The 20,937-nt window shown below is 33.7% G+C and overlaps 10 non-coding genes across 10 annotated transcripts; all 10 read right to left on the bottom strand.

The window, feature by feature from the left end:
- Window positions 1-13,588: 13,588 nt before the first annotated feature.
- Window positions 13,589-13,697, bottom strand: LOC145168130 (small nucleolar RNA snoR97). The gene has a single exon (XR_013741717.1). It is a non-coding gene; the product is annotated as a small nucleolar RNA snoR97 (small nucleolar RNA).
- A 98-nt stretch (window positions 13,698-13,795) lies between these two features.
- Window positions 13,796-13,911, bottom strand: LOC145168116 (small nucleolar RNA Z278). The gene has a single exon (XR_013741703.1). It is a non-coding gene; the product is annotated as a small nucleolar RNA Z278 (small nucleolar RNA).
- A 43-nt stretch (window positions 13,912-13,954) lies between these two features.
- LOC145168109 (small nucleolar RNA Z223) lies at window positions 13,955-14,046 on the bottom strand. The gene has a single exon (XR_013741696.1). It is a non-coding gene; the product is annotated as a small nucleolar RNA Z223 (small nucleolar RNA).
- Window positions 14,047-14,121: 75 nt separating this feature from the next.
- Window positions 14,122-14,210, bottom strand: LOC145168139 (small nucleolar RNA U36a). The gene has a single exon (XR_013741726.1). It is a non-coding gene; the product is annotated as a small nucleolar RNA U36a (small nucleolar RNA).
- A 152-nt stretch (window positions 14,211-14,362) lies between these two features.
- Window positions 14,363-14,522, bottom strand: LOC145168146 (small nucleolar RNA snoR134). Its single transcript, XR_013741733.1, has one exon. It is a non-coding gene; the product is annotated as a small nucleolar RNA snoR134 (small nucleolar RNA).
- Window positions 14,523-18,059: 3,537 nt separating this feature from the next.
- Window positions 18,060-18,168, bottom strand: LOC145168127 (small nucleolar RNA snoR97). Its single transcript, XR_013741714.1, has one exon. It is a non-coding gene; the product is annotated as a small nucleolar RNA snoR97 (small nucleolar RNA).
- Window positions 18,169-18,266: 98 nt separating this feature from the next.
- LOC145168117 (small nucleolar RNA Z278) lies at window positions 18,267-18,382 on the bottom strand. Its single transcript, XR_013741704.1, has one exon. It is a non-coding gene; the product is annotated as a small nucleolar RNA Z278 (small nucleolar RNA).
- Window positions 18,383-18,421: 39 nt separating this feature from the next.
- On the bottom strand, window positions 18,422-18,512 carry LOC145168110 (small nucleolar RNA Z223). Its single transcript, XR_013741697.1, has one exon. It is a non-coding gene; the product is annotated as a small nucleolar RNA Z223 (small nucleolar RNA).
- Window positions 18,513-18,587: 75 nt separating this feature from the next.
- LOC145168136 (small nucleolar RNA U36a) lies at window positions 18,588-18,675 on the bottom strand. The gene has a single exon (XR_013741723.1). It is a non-coding gene; the product is annotated as a small nucleolar RNA U36a (small nucleolar RNA).
- A 222-nt stretch (window positions 18,676-18,897) lies between these two features.
- Window positions 18,898-19,057, bottom strand: LOC145168147 (small nucleolar RNA snoR134). The gene has a single exon (XR_013741734.1). It is a non-coding gene; the product is annotated as a small nucleolar RNA snoR134 (small nucleolar RNA).
- Between the last annotated feature and the right edge of the window lie 1,880 nt (window positions 19,058-20,937).

Genomic DNA, 20,937 nt, shown 5'->3' on the forward strand with positions numbered 1-20,937 from the left:
TAACTTATTTGGTATATACTTGACCCGACCCGGCATGGTCCATTTGGGTTGCACTTCACCCAAACTGTTTATGGATAATTTTATGAGAATTGTATACTTACGATTTATTAATATATTATAAGTTATAATATATTAATATAAAGTCATGTTATTTAATTAGTTTTAATCTTGAATTAATTATGAATTGATTTAGTGATTAAAAAGAAGACTAATTAAATCATGGGCTATTGTATTTATATGGTGTGGGCTAATGCTCATTTGTTAATGGGCTAAGCTTATATGGAAGTCCATGGATGATCCATGGAGCTTTTAACCCATGGATCCTTGGAAGAGGAAAAGACATGGGTTATTAGGGTTTCACCCTAACCATGTACACTATATAAACAAGCTTATGTTGCATGAAAAAGACCCTAAGTGTGTGTGTAAGTGTGGTGGCCAAAATCAAGAGTTAGTATACTCTCTCATACATTTTCCAAGTTTGTGGTGATTTGTGATTTCCATTTGAGGCATTCACATTATTGGTGCTTGGCTCTCAAACTCCAAGGAATCAACAATCAACAAAAGGTATGTAATTCATCTAGTTCTTTTATGTTTAAAAGTTCCCCATGCCATGCTAGATAGGTTATAAACCTTGGAAAATAATATTTTGCATGTATCTTAGACAAACATAGATCCAAGGTTTAATAGGGTTGCATGTACACTTAGGAAGTGTTAGAATGCTCAAAACCCAACAGTTCTGAACCGTCACGTTCCACAATTCTTGTTCCATCTTTTGTATCTCGCCTCGAGGACAGTATTTTGCCAACATCATTTCCTTCAGCTCTTCCCAGGGCATCGCGTTTGCCACTGGAAGGGTCATGGCTTCAATGTGACCACTCCACCATGAAAGAGCTTGATCAACAAAGGTACATGCTGCGAACTTGACCTTGCACCCATCTGGACACCCGCAAATTTCAAAGACGGATTCGATTTTCTCAATCCACCTCTTTAGGGTTATGACGCCTCCCGTTCCATTGAAGGTTCGTGGCTTGGCGTTGGTGAAGTCTTTGTAAGAGCATGTTTTGGTAGGTCCTTGATTTATTCCATTGTTTGAACTTCCAACTCCCTGCCCGTTTCCTCCACCATTGTTCCCCTGGTGGATTTGCGCCATGGCTGCTGTGACTGCAGCAGATACAGCGGCTTGAAACGCGGCTGAGTTGACTTTCGGTGGCGTCGGTGGTTGGTTATTTCCGCGGTTTGGTCTCTGAGGCATCTTGCTGTTATGGAACAGAAAGATGTTGAGTATGAATTGTTTTTTTTTTTAAGTTGAAGATTTCGTGAATCAATTTTTGTATCTAAGTGTTCCCATAAATTCACACCACACAATAATAGTATAAAAACACATAGCAGGTCACAACATCACCATAAAACACATAATATTTTTCACTACTAATATCCGTACTTTGATACATGAAAATTTGCTCGAAAGAGCATACATAGAGGTACAAAGTTCGACAGCATAACGACTCTATGAGCAGTGTAATCACTTAAACATGGAGTCGGTAGTACATAATATAGCGAACATAGAGAACATAGCACTAGCAGGGAAAAGCTACTGGTCCGAAGTGCTCTGAGATGCATCGGGTGGTGGGGCTGATGATGTGGATGTGCCCTGAAGTCGCGCCACCTGACGTTCTGTGGCTCGTAGTCGATCCTCCCACATCGCTTGACGTACTTGAAAGTTATGAATTACCTCTTGAGTTTCTCGCTCCTCCCGGGCCACTGCGGCTCGCATCTGATTCAGTTGCTCGGCCGTGTCCTGGGCCAGGTCGCCAGTGTTCCGTAATCATCTCACCATGACAGGAAGTGCTCGGTCAGCCGGTTCTCCCTCCCTCAGGTCATAGAACTGGCGAGCCATGCCAAACGGGGGTCGTTGTCCCTGTTGTCTGCTTTATCTCCAAATGTCGATACCCCAGGGAGGTGTAGGGCCGTTAGGGCCCATCCGGTGAGCTGGCACCCTCACTGGGTATGGGGGGTTGATGACTACAGACTCAGTGTCCGAATCATCGCTGCTGTCGCCACCCGACTCTTCCTCTTCCATGTCTGCCACAGGTTCTGCAGGTCCTTCTTCGATTTCCTCTTCCGGTTCCTCTTCTTCCATGGGGTCCTCTTCAGGCTCCTCGTCAGATTCCTCTAGCCATCCGTTATTTCCCTGATTGGGGAAATACGGATCTCCAGGGAGATGGAACCCAGCCATACAATTGTTAATTGTCGGAAGCTTGATTTAACAATTGTTAATATTTGTAACGCACGAGGCTTGTCGATTGTTTATAACGATATTTAAAAATATATGTATATTCTTCATTCTATTTTCATAAGTTGTAATTTGGTATTTTTGACCCAAATATCTTAATAATAAAATAATTGATTCAAAATATTGGTTTGACCTATTCAGCCATTCTTCAATAAAAATGACAATCTTAGTCCCTTAAAAAAAAGACATTTTAGGTCCCTAAAACCATTTTCTTGACATTTTTGATCCATAGACTTGTTTAAGTAATGTTTTGTAGCTCAAAATTTACTCTTTGGCAGTTTCAGCCCTTTCAGCAAAGAGTTTTTCAGTTAAAGTCCAAACTTTTTGCAACTTTTACAATTTTGACCCAAATTCCAAAAACTTTACATTTTTGATCCTTTTTGGAAAAAAAATCATTTTAACCCCTAAAATAGTTTTGTTTACCCTTTTACCCCCTGTTTTGAGAAATTTACCATTTCAACCCCTTGAAAATCACATTTTTTGCAATTTTTGGGCCTATGGGCCGAAAAGCCCAAAAATTGGCCCATTAGGCTACCAATCACATTTCTAGTCCTTTGAAGAGCATAATATTCATAAAAACATTTATTTTAACTGTTTTGACTCTTTTGGTCCTTAAGAAAACCGTGAATGACAATTTTTAACCCAACTTTTGTTTATTTGACCAATATAGTCCAAAAATGAGTTTTATGTTGCAATATGTTTATTATAACCTTAGAGGGTAATATTTCTTGACTTGTTTAGTGTAATATATCTTAGATCATGTTTATTTTCCTTCTTGTGCCATAGATCTCAAGATTTCTTTCCTTTTTGTTACATATTTACCACATAAACACATGAAATCACACATAACATACACATACACATAGATCTACACATTTTACTTGTATTCTCCCCCATAAAACTTGTGAAACCGAATATAGAGGGGTATGAACTCACCTTGAGTTTGTGGGTTCGGTTTTTGAAGAGAAATGGAAAAAATGATGAGGTCTTTCGGCCTAGCAAGCTTCTTGAGAGGTCTTTGGCTTAGATGTGATCTAAGAAGCAAAATCACGAATTTTGCATGAGTTATGGGGAGATTTTTGAGGAAATCAAAAGCTAAGGTATGAATCAAAACAACAACTTACCAAGGATTGGTGATATTAGGGAAGAATCTTCTTGGAGCTTTTGTGATTCTCGAAATTTTTGATGGATGGAGGATGAGTGCTTGAGAGAGTATTCTTGAGATATTTTCAAAGAGAATGAGGTGGAGAGAGTGGGAATCGGCCAAGAAGAAGAAGAAGAGAGGAGAGAAGGAGTGAGTTGACTTGCATGGAAACCCACCATGCAATAAAGAGGTGGCAAGTGCACAAAAATCCTCCAATTCTCCTTTATTTTTATTCCTCCTTCTTTTCCTTTACATGGGCCGAATTCTTTGGCTTAGGAGGAAGGGAGTGGTTTATTCTTGGGCCATTTTTTGATTTTGTTCGAAACCATGAGCCTATTAAGTAGGTTTTCGGCCCATTGGGCTTTTAGAGGTGGTTCACGGCCCAATGTGCATAAAAGAATGGATTTGAGTCCATTAAAGTTATTTGGATTTGTTATGGCCCAATAAGGCCCATTAGGGTAAACCAATCCATTTTAGGCCCATTATGGCCCAAAAAGTTAAGTTTCATGAAAGTGGGTTGAATTTCAAGCACAACATGAATTAGGGTTTACGAGTTTACAGTAGGTAATGTTTACAAGAGTACAGAATTTCCTAGCTAGAATGCTAGTTGTGACATTAGATGCCTCAACTGGTCTGATACCCGGTAAGGGTACAGGACGAACAGGAGGTAACGATCCTATGTGGGAATATTTTATTGACAGGGCTTAGTCAAGACATCCGGAGGTCTCCAGATCCAAGGTCGAAGCAACTCTCATCTCCATAAGGAATACGGCCATTTAGAGCAACTTGCCCTTCGTTGCCCCCACTGATGAAATCATCGATCTGGAATATGCTTCCGGAGAAAATCCAAAGACTCATCTTCATGATTCCATGCATCCTGATCCAAATGAAGAACATTCTGACAAAGTTATGTTCGACGATGAAGGTGCCTCAATCGCTGCTCCCAAGATGTTCTCATCATTTCCATTTCCTTCAAAGCCCTCCTCGTCAAGGCTGGATTTGGACTTCGGACTATCTTCATCGTCTTCGGAACCAATTGACGAAGAAATTCATATAGAGGATCAAGTCCAAGTCAATCCTGAAGGTGAAACTGAATCCACTCCCAAACAAGACACTGCTGCTACAACAACCAAGCCTGGTCCTGCCCCGGAATCACCAGTGAATTTAGGAGATGACAAGCATGCATCTCAGACCTCCACTTCGGACACATGATCATCTGCAGGGAATACATTGATCCTTTTGCCCTTCTGGAACTTCGATACAACCTCTCTGATACCATGAAGAAAGTTGATGCCATCGAATCTTCTGTGTCCGGACTCAACACAAAGATTGATGAAAAGCTTTCTAGACTGGATTCAAAGCTTAATGCAATCCTTAACTCATTGTCCGAAGCTAACAAATCTGGACCCACTGTTGCTGAAAAAGAAGCTCATCTTGATCAACTCAAATGATCATCCGGACTGAATGTGAAAGATTGAAGACCTTTTATTCCAAGAACGCACTTCCTCAAAAAGAAGTCTGGTCTCAAAAAATGATCACCAAGATTTCCGGATTCGGAAGGAGGATCCTAACCAAGTTTGAACTCAACTGTGTGTTGTTCCGGTACCACATCTTCTGAAACAAACCAATTCAGAAAACCATCACTGACGCCGACTTCCCTGTTATCAACCCAAACGACATTCTGACAATTGCGGCACACTTCTGAAATCATTAAACTGATGATCTGAGTATGGGCGCTTACCACGCGGCTTTGAGCTTCCTCAAAGATTACGTTGCTGAATTTTTTCGATGCGACTTTGAGCTGGCCCATCTATTCGGAACAGAAAAATACTTTGCCAAAATCGACTTCAAACTGCCAGAAGCAGAAATCTTGGCAGAAGGACCTATAGATGAACCAGTACTAGGTTTTGTCTATCATCAACGAAAAACAAACCATAAGGACTTCTTCCGAGTCCTTGACAAATTCCTGGTTTCCACCAAGTCCCTTCAGAAGTTCATAAGTCGAGCATCAAAGTCTGAAACACCCGAGCACGTGAAGTTAAAGTTCATAAGTCAGCTGCAATGGTACATCGGAGTTAGAGAATGGTTGTACCGGGCGTACGTGTTCATTAAGGAAGATTCTAACTAAGCTGATTGGATTGCTAAGTTCAGTTAGGGAGAGATTGTTGGAACCTGAAAGTGAACCTCTACCAATCTCTAACTCTTGTATGTTGCGAAGTCAGTCTTAGTTCCGAAGTGAGATATGTTCCAGAGTCAGTCTGTGGTCCGAAGTGATGATGGTGTCCGGAGTGGAAGAGATTATGTCTGAAGTGAAGAATTTGTTCAGAGATTATCTTTCCGTCTTGCATTTATTATTCTTGTCTTTTACTTGATGTAACAGTTCATAGGACTTAGTTTATTTTGTCAAAATGGATAATCTGAAGTGTCAGAAGTAATCACTTTATCCGGTCCTATGTAAGTAACTTGGTTTATCCGATGTAACTCTTTCTCCTATATAAGGAGCATTTAATGACAAGAATAGTAGACGGATTGTTGCTCCAAAGATAGATATTTTTACATTTACTTCACTTGCATCTTTCTCTCAAATCATTCTTTCAAACATTCCTTGTGTTCATTTATTGTCTTTACCTTGGTTATACTCATAGTCTCATATTTAATACTTGAAGTACTTTGTTGATCTTCATCTTCAAGTCTTGACTGGTCTTGCCAGACTTGACTGGAACTTATAATCAGAAGCAGACATTGATCTTAAGCATTAACTCAAGGTTTGAGTTTTCAAGCCTTGTCCCCACGCAATCGAATCCTTGTTCTCACAGTGCCATGTCATCAGTATCCAGGAGGATCAGAGTGTCATAATGCATGTCGCGTCTTGCGTGTGGGTGCTCGCAAAGATGCTTTATAATCATGGAAAATTCATAACTCCCACGTACGAACTCCATTTTCTACGACTCTTATATGTTTTTGTAGGTCTCGTCGTTCTCTACAACTTTCCTTTTGGTTGTTTTGGCTAGTTTTAACTTCCGTTTTTCGATTAGTTTTTATTACTGTTATGATTTCATTAAAATCATAATTCCCTCATATGGTTTCCGTTTTAGGTATTCTTTGTTTCATAATTCCTACTTTAAGTAGTACTACGATTGTCTAGTTTGTGAGTTTTTCCAAAAGTCAACCATTTTCATTGTAGTTTTCGTCGTTGTAACTTCTAAAATACGATAGATACTTATTTAATATAAATGTCATATCTCACACACACTGAGTCAGATTGTTGCAAAACCTATATTTTGGGGATCGCGGTATCGTATAAAATCTAAATATGTTAACCTGCTCTCAATGTGACGCGACTTTTAGTATACTTATTTTCGAGCCTAAGGTTTGACATAATTAAGGTGTTAGTCGAATATATTGGCATATATTAGGTAGTTACACGATCATTCTTATTATATTTTCGTGTTTTATCGTTAGATTCATACAGCGGTTGATGACGTATTCTGTTTGTTATCACATCCCCTCCCTGTTGAAGGAAATTTTGTCCCTGAAATTCAACTTGTAGTGCGTGACGTGGAGGCACCTTATTGAGAGGATCTTAATGAATTTAAAACTTTGAAATTATTCCTATGGCGTAGCTTTATAGAAGGACGCTTTCTTCTTAAGGTTTATTTTTGCAATGAGATTTGGAACTGTTTTGAGTTCCATTGTGAGGCTGGTGGTTGCGTCCAGAAGTGTTTAATGATTAAACTTTTCTTTTAAGTTTTAATTTTGTTGGGTGCTTGTCAACTAGCGAACGATTGTTTCGTGAGGCAGTTGAATGTATACTTCTAATTCTAATTATTCAACTTCTTGTCATTCTTTTAGTGTTTATTCGATTAGAGTCTTATCTCTATTTTGTTTTACAATAAGAGGAAACTTAAAGTTCTTATTGATCAGTCATGCTAAGGCTCTATTGAACCTCTTCCCTTTTCGTTTCGTGATCTCGTCGCTTCTACTTTACGAATGCTTATGAGCTTACGTCGAGTTGTGGTTTCCTATTTCTTATGCATTCCAACTTTGTTTTCGACGATCTTTATATCCACGTAAAGGTATTGAAGATCCCTACAATATTATCTAGATATCTTGGACTAAAAACTTGTCAAACAAAAATCCATATTTCATGCAAGAACCCAGCCTATGACTTTCCCTTTTCTGCCCTTCGGACCAAAACACAATTCGAAGGTTAAGATCTCGCAACCATCATTTCCTCCTTTAAAAAGGTCTAAAAATTATCTCCTTAAGGCCCAAAGCCTTTAAACAATCGACTTCCGGCCCACGACCATGAAATAAAAAATGACAGGAAACAGGATGTTACACTGTAATTTGTGAAATCGTTGATGTAGGGTAGAAAACTGGGAGATCCAGCACTCGAGAGGCGTTCGGGAGTTATTTGTCCAAATATTGAGAGAGAGAGAGAGAGAGAGAGAGTGTGTGTGTGTGTGTGTGTGTGTGTGTGAGGCGTGTTTGTGGTGTGAGAAGGGATAAATCTGAGTCTGCTATTTATAGGGAGATTTTCATATGCACATCGCGCATTGCGCACCACGTAATGCACGTGAACCACTAGGCGTTAACACGTGTCCCGTTCTCATGCTGCCACATCATCCGTATCCTGGAGAGAATATGTGTCGCGCCTTGCATGCGGGTGCTCGCGAAGATGCTTTATAATCTTGGAAAATTCATAACTCTCACGTACGAACTCGGTTTTCTATGACTCTTATATATTTTTGTAGGTCTCGTTGTTCTTTACAACTTTCCTTTTGGTTGTTTTGGCTAGTTTTAACTTCCGTTTTTCGATTAGTTTTTATTATTGTTATAGTTTCATAAAAATCATAATTCCCTCATACGGTTTCCAGTTTAGGTGTTCTTTGTTTCATAATTCATACTTTAAGTAGTATTATGATCGTCTAGTTGGTGACTTTTTCCAAAAGTCAACCATTTTCCTTGTAGTTTTCATCATTGTAACTTCTAAAGTACAATAGATACTTATTTACTATAAAGGTTATATCTCACCCATACTGAGCCGGATTGTTGCAAAACCTATATTTCTAGGACCGTGGTATCATATAGAATCTAAATATGTTAACCTGTTCTCAAAGTGACGTGACTTTTAGTGAACTTATTTTTTAGCCTAAGAGTTTGACGTTATTAAGGTGTTGGTCGAATATATTGACATATATTAGGTATTGACATATATTAGGTAGTTACAAGATCGTCCTTATTATATTTTCATGTGTTATCGTTAGATACATACGGCGGTTGACGACGTATTCTCTGGGTTGTCACACATCCAATAACCAAAAAACTTTTTAATGTGATGATCAACTACCCATATACTATCTAAAAGAGTAGTTATAATTATATATCATCAACCATCAGTACTACCATATACTCAGACACATTTCAACCACATCCCAATGATTACAATGAACAAAACAAGGATGAAACACTTTGTATATCCCATGTAAGTCTTCATGATAGCATTTTTCTTATTAATCTCCATCAACTATATCTCAAAAACTTCATTCTCAGCTTCCCTCAACTCCTACAGTTCATCCCTAACTTGCTCGAGTGAACCACTTTCTTTTAAGCCTTCACAACCTCACTGTAGTCTTCCTTTTTGCGTAGCTCATACCTCATCTTACAAAGTTGGTCTTTGTAATACCCCTCCTCTATTTCATCGTCTTTCCACAAGAAAAATTTACAGCTTGGAGTTGCACTTGACTGATTACAAATAGACAATACAATTAGGGTTACAATTAACATAAATTTGTGCATTTTCCAGGTAAAGATACCAAATTGGGTGGAAATAAAGATTAGGAATACTTACAAACGAATTTTTGTAGTTCCAAAACCTGCGAGCTGGGATGTCATCAGTCCACGAAGTTCTTTCGATGCTGATTCCATCTTTACACTTACACAGGGAACATTGTTCATCATCTCCATGGTGTCGAATACGAAGGGTTTGATGGATCGACCAACCGAGGCAGACATTGTTTGGTTTTAACGATCAGGAGGAGGGTATCGGGAGGGAGAGAATGACCTAATTTGGGGTAAGAATGTATTGGACTTGGTTAAATTGAGGGTTCCATTTAAGGAACATATGCCACTGTGTACGGTGACATGGTCTATCTGAAGTCCACGTAGGTCAAGACACGTCGGCACGTGACCTGTAAACCTGAGACAATTTCCCCCAAACCCTTAATTAGACGGTCAATCCTAATGTTAAGGACTAATTGCGCAAAAAAAAATTAGTGACTAAATGTATAAATTTGTTAAACTTTGTTGTGCTACAGTAACAATTTTCCTTATTTATACGATAACAAAAAAAACTCCTAAGTATATATACCTACTTTTTATGAATATCTCCTTAATATACTTTTCAACATTCCATTTACATTTTGTATACCATAAGCATCAGGAAACCTTGTGTTTGTAACCATAAATAATCATAACCATTAACTTTGCATTACATATATATTTAACAAGCTACATACTATAAACATATATAATATAGAATTTGACCATTTGCATATCATAAACATTTAACAATTCTTGTATATAAATGTTGATGATTTTAATGTCACCTAGTCATTCTATTGCAATGGATTTTATAGATTATCAATGGAGTTCAAAGTTTGATTTTAGACAAGTTATGAGATGCATAATGCACGTTTGTGTAAAATGAGTTTAATCTTGATCCAACCAAATGGTAGGGCCCCGTGGGACAACACCATGTTTAGAAATTTATTTACTAAGAAAAGTATTATAAAACTATTATAGTAGAATAGATTTCTCACACTTATCCATAAAACAACTATCCCTTAAATATGAGATAAACCCAACATTTAATGCTGATTGATTTTATCTTTAGTAATCATAAGAATTCGAAATTTATAAAACCATAATTTGTGGGCACATATAGTGCCTTGATACAAAGTTGTTCCATGAAGAATTATCCTCATAATTCGTGTAACCAAGGTTGTAAAAAAGTCCTGAAAACCAGCAAAAATTTGCAGTTTGACCCTTTTTGACCGGGTGGAACCGGTACCAAATTAATTTGGGACTATTTCGTAAACTAACCCAAAATATTGGGACTTTTCTGTAAACAAAAATATTATGATTTTTCTGCAAACAAAACTCTTATTATTATTATTATTATTATTATTATTATTATTATTATGTATGGATGGTTGTAGGTTTTTGGTAATTATAATTTGGTAAATGGATGTGATGGTTTGGATTAGTTGAATGTAAGTTATGGATGGTTGAAATAAGGGCATAATAGGAATACCAAATAGTTGAAACGTTCTACCATAATTTAGCTGGTAATTAAATCCCTATTTAATCTACATGTCTAAAAATCCTCAAACTCTAAATTATAAGTTTTGAGTTTGCTGGCCACACACCCCACCTTCGTCATGTCATGTCCATCGTCGTTGTATTTTTTTTGTTCATATTCTTGATGTGCGTCCAGGTATTCTTAGTAGAAATAAATTGCAGCCCAAAAATCAATATCAAGGGCTCTTAAAAGAATTTGATGAAGACTACCTGAACTGGTTTTGTGTTTCTTTGTTCACATGCTTTTTCAATTACTATTATAATTGCTTCAATTAGATTTATTTCGTTTTATTATATTTTTGTGATCATAACTCTATGTAACCTTATGAATACATACTTTATTAATAAATTTAAGAATAACTCGTCAATAGGTATGCATCGAAGTCTTCACTATAAAAAGAGATGTGGGGTGGTGAATCAAAACTAGTAAATAGTTTTTGTTAAAATAGATTTCAATGAGATTTTTTATATTATCATTTTTTATTATTAACAATAGTTTTATTATGTGTTCGGGTACAAAATGAAATACGGGCATACATATGTGTGCAACACAAATGATTCATTTATGAATATTTTGTTTGAACGATTGAGATTTGAGGAAGTATTTTAAATTTGATTGTTAAGTATTAATACTCTAAATTGAAAACAATAATAACAAATGTGAAATGACCATATACAAAGTAAAAATATACAAGCCGACATTCATGATTTCAATGGTAAAAGTATCACCATCTCCTCCACCTCTACCCTTAATCAATGTCATCAATATTATTTTTTCATTTAAATGCATTTATATGTATTATTAACAATATTAATAATACAAGTTCAAAAAATAGTATTCTTATTTATATTTTTAATAATAATAATAATAATAATAATAATAATAATAATAATAATAATAATAATAATAAGGGTTTTGTTTGCAGAAAAGTCATAATATTTTTGTTTACAGAAAAGTCTCAATATTTTGGGTTAGTTTACGAAATAGTCCCAAATTAATTTGGCACCGGTTCCACCCGGTCAAAAAGGGTCAAACTGCAAATTTTTGCCGATTTTAAGGACTTTTTCGTTCAAAAAAAAATCTTGGGACTAAAGTGTAACTTTTCCGAAAATATTGGGACTTTTCTGGAGATTTCCCCCTAGTCATTCTATTGCAATGGATTTTACAGATTATCAATGGAGTTCAAAGCTTGATTTTAGACAAGTTATAAGATGCATAATGCACGTTTGTGTAAAATGAGTTTGATCTTGATCCAACTAAATGGTAGGGCCCCGTGGGACAACACCATGTTTAGAAATTTATTTACTAAGAAAAGTATTATAAAACTATTATAGTAGAATAGATTTCTCACACTTAACCATAAAACAACTATCCCTTAAATATGAGATAAACCCAACATTTAATGCTGATTGATTTTATCTTTAGTAATCATAAGAATTCGAAATTTATAAAACCATAATTTGTGGGCACATATAGTGCCTTGATACAAAACTGTTCCATGAAGAATTATCCTCATAATTTGTATTACGTGTAACCAAGGTTGTAAAAAATGCTCGATTTTGCTAGTCGGTGGACTGGGGTTAAAAAAATAATTAGACACCCTAAATTACTAATTTGTTAATAAAAAAATAAATATGACTAATATTATAACAAATTTCGTAAATACCACTAATATCATAACAAAATAGATTAATATGATTAATACAACATTAATCATTCATCAAATAGTTTCTATTAAGATAGAACTTCTTCAAAGTATTAAAATTTTATCGTGTGGTATTTAGCCACTCATTGTGTATGAAGGGATTAATCGTTAGGTGTCTTCTAGTCGGTCGGGCATCAACTAGGTTCTAATCGAAGATTTATCGAAACCTTGTCTGAATTTTTACAACGCCGTGAATACCCTAAAGATAGGATCAAAAAATCATATTTGAAAAATGATTACACGACCTTTTAAACATATTCAAGCTATTTATTGATTTTAGAAACCTTCTGGTCCTCCAAATCCTAACAATAAGCATAGACAATCATAGCCTTAATAGTTAGCATACCATAAAACATTATCGAGCTCTTGTTTATAATAATAAACAACCACAACATAAATCAACATTCTAGAAACAAACCATTTCAATATAACTCATGTTTTGACATGAGTCTAAGTTTGCAATCACAACATATATCCATACTTCTCTACATATACTAATTCATTGAAAATTTGTAATGATTATGTTAATCATGCCTTTAATTTCCTGATAGTTCATAACGCAGTAACCAATGGCTTCACTTGATGTATTCAATAAATAATTTCCTTTTCAAATTTCCATACATGATTAACCCACATATCATTTCCATAAAAAGTTCATCAGGTATTACAATGTTTCGTTCTGAGGATGAATCCAACACATTTAAAAGGTTTAACAGTTGCACATTACATAATAATAACTTCATAATATCAAATTACTAAATAACATTGTAAATAAACAAGATATTAACCTAGCTTTAAAGATAACAACCATCAGGTATTACAACGTTTCGTTCTAAGGATGAATCATGAAACAGATGATCAATTCTAGTGACTCATTTTCGAACCTTTATCAGTATTCTAAACAAACAAAGTGCTTAAAACCTGCAAAACATCTAAAACAGCTATACAATGCAAAAGTCTTCAATCATATCAAATGATGTGACGAATATTAAAACTAAAGGAAAAAAAATCAATGTAATCACAGTTTAGTGAAAAAATATTAGAAAAACGAATAAAGTATAACAAAATATATATTTGATAATATCTAGTGCAGTTATTTAACTCCAATCTCGTTAATGACACGAAAGAAAAAGCTGATGACAACACAATGCTCTCTGAGTTTTTTCAGACTCCAAACCGTTATGAAATTCAAGGCAAAGAGTATAGTTAAAACTCAGTCAATTATGGTGAATTGATCGGATCAAATGCAATTAACCTAACAAAAGATTAGTCGATTAAATAGATAGAACCTCAGTTTAATCCGGTAATATCATCTGAAATACAGCTTCAACAAGTGGTTCTCCCTGTCAAACAGGGTCTTGGATCCACCATACCTCATACATTTGGATTATATCATCATCGGCTTATTAAAAAGAAGTTCTTTTAAGTTGAAAATCATTTTAAGAATCAAAGCTCAGAGGAAAAAACAGCTCTATCAATCATGAATTCTCAGAAGCAGAACTGGCTTAAAGCTGTATAATTAATCATCACTGCAAGAATTTTCCAAAATCTTGAAGAAAGACATAACCAAACATCAAAAAATCATGTTAAAATTATTTACATATATCCAGAATCGGCTCATATTAAGAAATTCAACCATTTTATATCCTTTACTTCATTGATCACTCTCGGAAGCGCGGATAAATCATTCAAGTCATTGCCGAAATGTTCAAATAAATAGATACTTATATCGGATAATTTTAGAGGATAAAAAGAGTGGTAAAAATATATATTCCAATAGAAATTGGAGGAAAAAGCTCAAGGTGTGGTGAGGCAGAAAATATGAAATGGATAAACAAAAACCTAGTTCTGATGATCTGTAGCCGTCAATTTGACACAGAAGCGGCCATAGAAAAAGGTACAAAGAGGCTGAACTGCAACACTTGAGGGCTGTATATCTGATTTAGCACGAGCATTGGGGCTTTCTTCTTCATTATATTCGTTTTTTCAGAGAAGCCCGGGGTGCTACATGCAAGATTAAAACCCTAAAAGCAAACATAAACTCTGCTAAAGAGAAACTTACGATCCTTAAAAGTCGAGCAGATGTATCTGTTAGGCTGTGATTATATCATTTGATTATATATAGATAAAACTGATTGTATATAGATAAAACGTTCATTTTTTTTAATGGGCTGGATGCTGTCTAGGCCCGGCCCATTCACTAATAACAACTCTTGTATATAAACATAGACGATCATAGCCTTAATAGCTGGCATACCATAAATAATTGTCAAACTCTCGTTTATAATAATTAATAATCACAACATCTAGAATTAAAAATTCTAGTTACAAACCATTTTAATATAACTCATGTTTTGGCATATGTCTAAGTTTGCAAATCTTTGACCCAATGTAATAATAGTCTTTGGTCAGAGAAATAACCTTTCATAAGCTTCCTTTTTATTTTTCCTAACTTCTATGTCTTTTATTTCTGTTAGCGAGGCGATCAATTTTAAATTTCATCAACATGACATAAAAATAAGTTCATTTCAAATAATGATTCCTACATCGTGACGATACATAAGAGTACACTTTACAATATATCTAATTTGTTTTTTCATTACATATTAACAACATGGTCGTTCTGGAGATAGTGTATTGTGCGGTTCAAAAAGAAAAAAGAACCCTCATAAATAAATATATATCATAAGATTAAAAAAATGTAAATTGAATTAAATAAAAAATATTGAAAATAATGAGATTATAATCGAACGATTAAAAGTAAATATATAAATTAAATAAACTACAACCATCTTTGAGTTATAAACACACTAAACAAAAATTAAAAAAAAAAAAAAAAAAAAAAAAAAAAAAAAAAAGAAGCTAAATGGAATCGAAAATCGATCCGTGATAAAGAGTTGAGCTTCCACCAACTAATCTAATGTATGATTCTAGGGGTGTTCATAATTGGATATCTAATGTTTTTCTATAGAACGGATCAAATCCAATTAATCTTGGTCGACCGAACCGAATCGATTAAACATTGGACTGGTTTGTTTTATCCGTTGGATAATTACTTTTAAAAATTCAATAAAAACCAAAATATGATAACAATCAATAGTATTGAAATAGTATTAAAAGGTGTATCCAATGTATATTGGTCGATTTAAATTGGATTGTTTTTTATACACAGTATACACCTTATATGACAAATAAAAATAAACATCCATATATAGACTAATAGTAATAGATAATATAACATACGGATAATAACAATCGATAGTTGTATATGTAGTTCGATGATAATTGCGTTATAATTTCATAATAATTGTATAATAGATGGGTGATAATTGGAATATGGGAAATTGTCAGAAAAGTCTCAATATTTTCGAAAAAATTTCATTTTAGTCCGTAAAAAAAATTGAACATAAAAGTCTCTATTTCATTTTGGCTCGGATTAACAAAAAAGTTCGTTTTTTTCTTTTAACAGGCAATAACATATTATTGTTTAAAATCAAATAATCCGGACTTTTCTATTCAAAAAAAAATTTGAGACAAAAACGAAACTTTTCCGAAAATATTAGAATTTCCCTTCGAATATAATTGGATATATCCAAGTGGATAATAATTAGACATTCCCTTGGATGATAATTGGATAACAACTAAATTAAATAGGTTCAATTTTAGATTGGATCTGAATGGTCATAAACCGACTGAACCGATTCAATCCAATTACAATTGGATATCCAATGTATATCGTTCGGTTTAAATTTGATTGTTTTTTATACACAGTATACACCTTAGATGATTCTATTAAAAATAAACATTCATAATATAACAAACATATAAGTTATAAAATTATTAACCTAAGGTGGGAATCAAAGTGGATTGATAGGATTAAAGGATGCAACTCTAGCCAACTCAACTACACAAAAATTATACTAGTATTTTGTGCAAGAGAAATTATATATATAAATAATTTTACGGGCTCTATGGGACAGGCAAGCTTGCTGGGACTTGTTAAATATATTACATGCACATGTTACATCTTTCAAAACATCAATGCAAAGTATAATACCAGTTTGGACATGTGATTACATTTGGAAGCATGTCTAATAGCATAACACAAGCATGCCTCATAAACTTATCAAACCCAATTACATACATATGATTTACTTGTATACAAATACTAACTCATGATCATTTTTTATTTTTTTATATGTCATGATTATCTCCATATCAACATTCAAGATCATTTAAATTTCATGATTTTTGTCTAAATCAAAAACATATACATTACAGATAATTTCCCTTTCAAATTTCCATACATGATTAGACCCATAAATCATTTCTCAATACAGACTTTTTATCCAACTTTGTCACAACTTTCTTGCACTTGCACTTTACAAAGGAGACAATTTGGAGGAAGGACTTTGAATCGCTCATTTGTGGGATTTGGAAAATCTGATTGCAAAGCAAATGAAATTTTGAGTCAAATGATTCCTCCTATCATTCTACCATGTCAAATGATTGCTTCCTACTATCCTTCTACCATGTCATATTTAATTTTTCGTAATATTACCATGTCAAATATTTAATTTTTCTTAATATTATCCTTCTACATGTCAAATGATGATTTGTGTCATATTTAAATTTTCTTAATAATATGGGTGAATTGTATCTCGATATTAGATGGTTTGTTACGTAGTTCGGACATCATAAAAAAGTATTTGAAATGATTAATATTTAATTTTCAAGCTGACAGAACTCGGTTCATTTACAACAACAAATACTGTTTATGTTGTACGAGAGAGATTGCCATTGAACTAGCACAGAGGCTATTTTGTGGTACAGGTAATAAGGTTAAAAAATGTTTTTTGCCAATATAAAAATGAAGATTATTATCACTTGCATATTCACGAGACATTGAATATGTAAGAACCCCGCTTCACTTTCACAAGGTAAAGTTATGGACGTAAGTTATTAATACGCATTTGCTTAATTTTTGACTAGTAAGGGACAAGAGAATATGATCTTTCTTTGTTTTTTAAGTTGCGATTTCAAGCAACAATTTTGATTCTTATTAATGGTCAGTTTTTTAGAAGCTACGCTCTTATCAACTTTTGGATATCTCAAAGGTGGAGAATTGAATAATCTTGAGACACTAATCTTAAAAGTAGTAAATAATCAACAGTACTTCAATGTTAAAACTACATGCTGATTACATAAAGAGACACTAATTGTCGATAATTATCAATTAGGTATGAATCCAGCTTCCACTAAACAGTATTCTATAATAACACAGTTGCAATACTGGTTCCTCTGCCCTTTCAACAGTCCTCCACAAACAAACCAAGTGCAGAAAACCTGCAAATCATCTAAAACAGTACTAAGGGGCTTCAAGCAAGAATACTAACAAATACAGAAATACAATACGAAAAAAGACAATAAATAATCTCCAAATATATATTTGATAGAAATTTAGTGCTGTTAAAGCAAATAGTAAATCCAACAAATACAGAAATACATTACGAAAAGAGAATAAATAATCAATAAAATATATATTTGATACAAATCTAGTGCTGTTATTTAACTCCAATCTCGTTAATGTTACGAGAGAAGAAGCTGATGACAACACAATACTCTATGAGTTTTTTCAGACTCCAAACCATTGTGTATTTCAAGGCAAAGAGTATAGTTAAAACTCAATAAATTTTACATTGATTAAATAGAATACAATTCAACTAAATGTAAATAAGCTTGATCGACTATATAGACAGCCTCAGTTAAATCCAGTAATATCATTTAAAATACAGCTTCACCAAGTGGTTCTCCCTGTAAAACAGGGTCTCGGATCCATTGCACCTCATAAATGTGGATCATATCATCATCAGCTTACTTAAAATCAATAGATATTCTTTAAAATATAAAAGAAATTTGCTCAGAGTAAAAAACAGCTCTATCAATCACGAATTTTCAGAAGCAGAACTGGCTTAAAGCTGTATATTTAATCATCACTGCAATAGTTTACAAAAATCTTCTAGAAAGACATAATCAAACATCAAAAATCATGTTAAGAGTATTAAAATTTATGCATAATCGGCTCATATTAAGAAATTCAACCATTTTATATCCTTTACTTCATTGATCAATCTCAGAAGCGCGGATAAATCGTCAAGTCATTGCCGAAAAACAGATTAATCAACATAACGTGCGATAAATTAATAGATATAGCGGAAATTTTTAGAGGGAAAAACAGTAAAAAAATTTAAACCTCCACGTTAACGCCGCTTAGGGTTAACTATATGCCTCCATGACTAGACCTCTTTCCAAAAGAAATTAAAGAGAAAGGCTTAAGGTGTGGTGAGGCAGAATATATAAATTTGATAAACAAAAACATAGATTTGATGATCTGTAGCGGTCGATTTGACACAGAAACGGCCATGGAAAAAGGTACAAATAGGCTGAACTGCAACACTTGACGGCTGTATATCTGATTTAGCACGAGCATTGGGGCTTTCTTCTTCATCCAATTTGATTTTTCAGAGAAGCCCGGGGTGCTACATGCAGATTAAAATCCTAAAAGCAAACATTAACACTGATAAGAAAAACTTACGATCTATTCTTTGGTATTGAGATGTGTGTGAGGCTGTGATACCTTAGAGTCGAGCAGATATTTGATTATATAGGCAAAATTGGTGTATTTTGAAACCCTAGAAGCATAACGTTCTTTTTTTTCTGGGACCTGGTTGCTATGTTGGGCCGGCCCATTTCCTAACAAAGACGCTTATCGCTTTAAGTTTAAAGAATGACGATTTCCGTTCCACCACTTATTGTTACTTACGGAATTTAGGGCATCTTTTGTTAAATGTGCATATGATTGAAAGGGTATATCTTCGTGGCTAATTGTTGGAAGTTGGTTAAAGTTAGAGATGTATAAAGATTAGGCTTTCAGTCCGGTACCGAACTAGATTATGACCCGCGTTAAGGCTATGTTTGGCGTACTAGCTGATAGCTGAAAAACTAGCTTTTAAATAAAAAGCTAGCTGATAGCTGAAAAGCTAGCTGATAAAAAATAACGTTTGGTAAAACTAGCTGAAATATATAAAATTACATAAAATGACATGTAGGAGTATGTGTTTCTATAATTAATTAAAGGTGTATTTGGAAAATTTTAAAAAAACTCCTAAAAAGCTAGTCTAAGTAGCTTTTCAAAAAGCTGGCTTATAAGCTACTTTTTGGCTTACCAAACACAACAACATAAAAAAGCTCGAAAAATAAGCTAGCTGATAAACACAGCCTAAATGTGGAGAACATATAAAAATATACATATAATATAAAGGTATAAAAAAGTTGGCACAATAAAAAAAGATAAAGTAACAGAAACAGATTTAGCATTATTGTAACATTGAAATTAAATGTCTAAAAAAATAATGAAATGCCTAAATATCTATAATCGTTGAATGACCACTTTGTAGACAACATTTTTTGTTTTATTAGTTTGACGACTTTTTTTGTAGACAACATTTTTTGTTTTGTTAATTAAAATGCCTAAATATCTATAATCGTCATATGTGAGTACTTTCAATCATTTTTTTACTTGTGACGCGGAAAACAACAACATATAAATGACAATGAGTGAAGACAGACCTATACAAGCATAATCCAACATGTGATAATGATTATCCTTGATTTTTATTAATGGGCATAGCAAAATAAACAGATATAGGAAATTGTCTTGGCTGAAAACGTAATGAGATTCTTTTATTAGACGGAGTTAATTTCATACGAGGAATATAAGTAGTCTAGTTAAAGAATCTAGGATATACGATTCTGGCTTCAATGACGTGTCTTCCAAGCCTAACAATATGTAATCTAGTACCATTTCATTGTCATTTGGTTTGGTCGATATTATGAAGTAACATGATTGGAACACTTATTTTTAGTACAAATTTATGTTTAGGAATTCCAAATGCCTTAAAACCATTCAACACATCTGGAGAGTAAAAACATGCTATACTTTAAAGAACACGAAATATATTGGTTATATATATATATATATATATATATATATATATATATATATATATATATACACACACATTAATCCTAAACAAAATAAATAGTTGTTTTGTCAACATCTCTGTTTAAAAACAAAAATAATATGTGAAGTTTATTTAAAACGGGATGATGCTAGCACTTTTTTTCGTAATATGTTTTTCATATATGAAAAACATAAAACATGGTTACTTTTATAATTTGACAAATTAAAACATGATTACTTTTATAAATTTAGACAAAATTTTCGTATAACAAGATTTTAGAAAATAATTAATCGTTTAAAAATCATAATGAGATAAAGAGTTGATTAATTGCTTGCTATCTTAATTTTATTATTTTAAGGTGGTAACCTTGTTATGTTTTATTTAAAATTTTATATTATAATATAT

The sequence above is a fragment of the Lactuca virosa genome, chromosome 3 (assembly GCF_052849685.1).
Source record: "Lactuca virosa cultivar CGN04683 chromosome 3, Lactuca_virosa_CGN04683_v6, whole genome shotgun sequence".
NCBI lineage: Eukaryota > Viridiplantae > Streptophyta > Magnoliopsida > Asterales > Asteraceae > Lactuca > Lactuca virosa.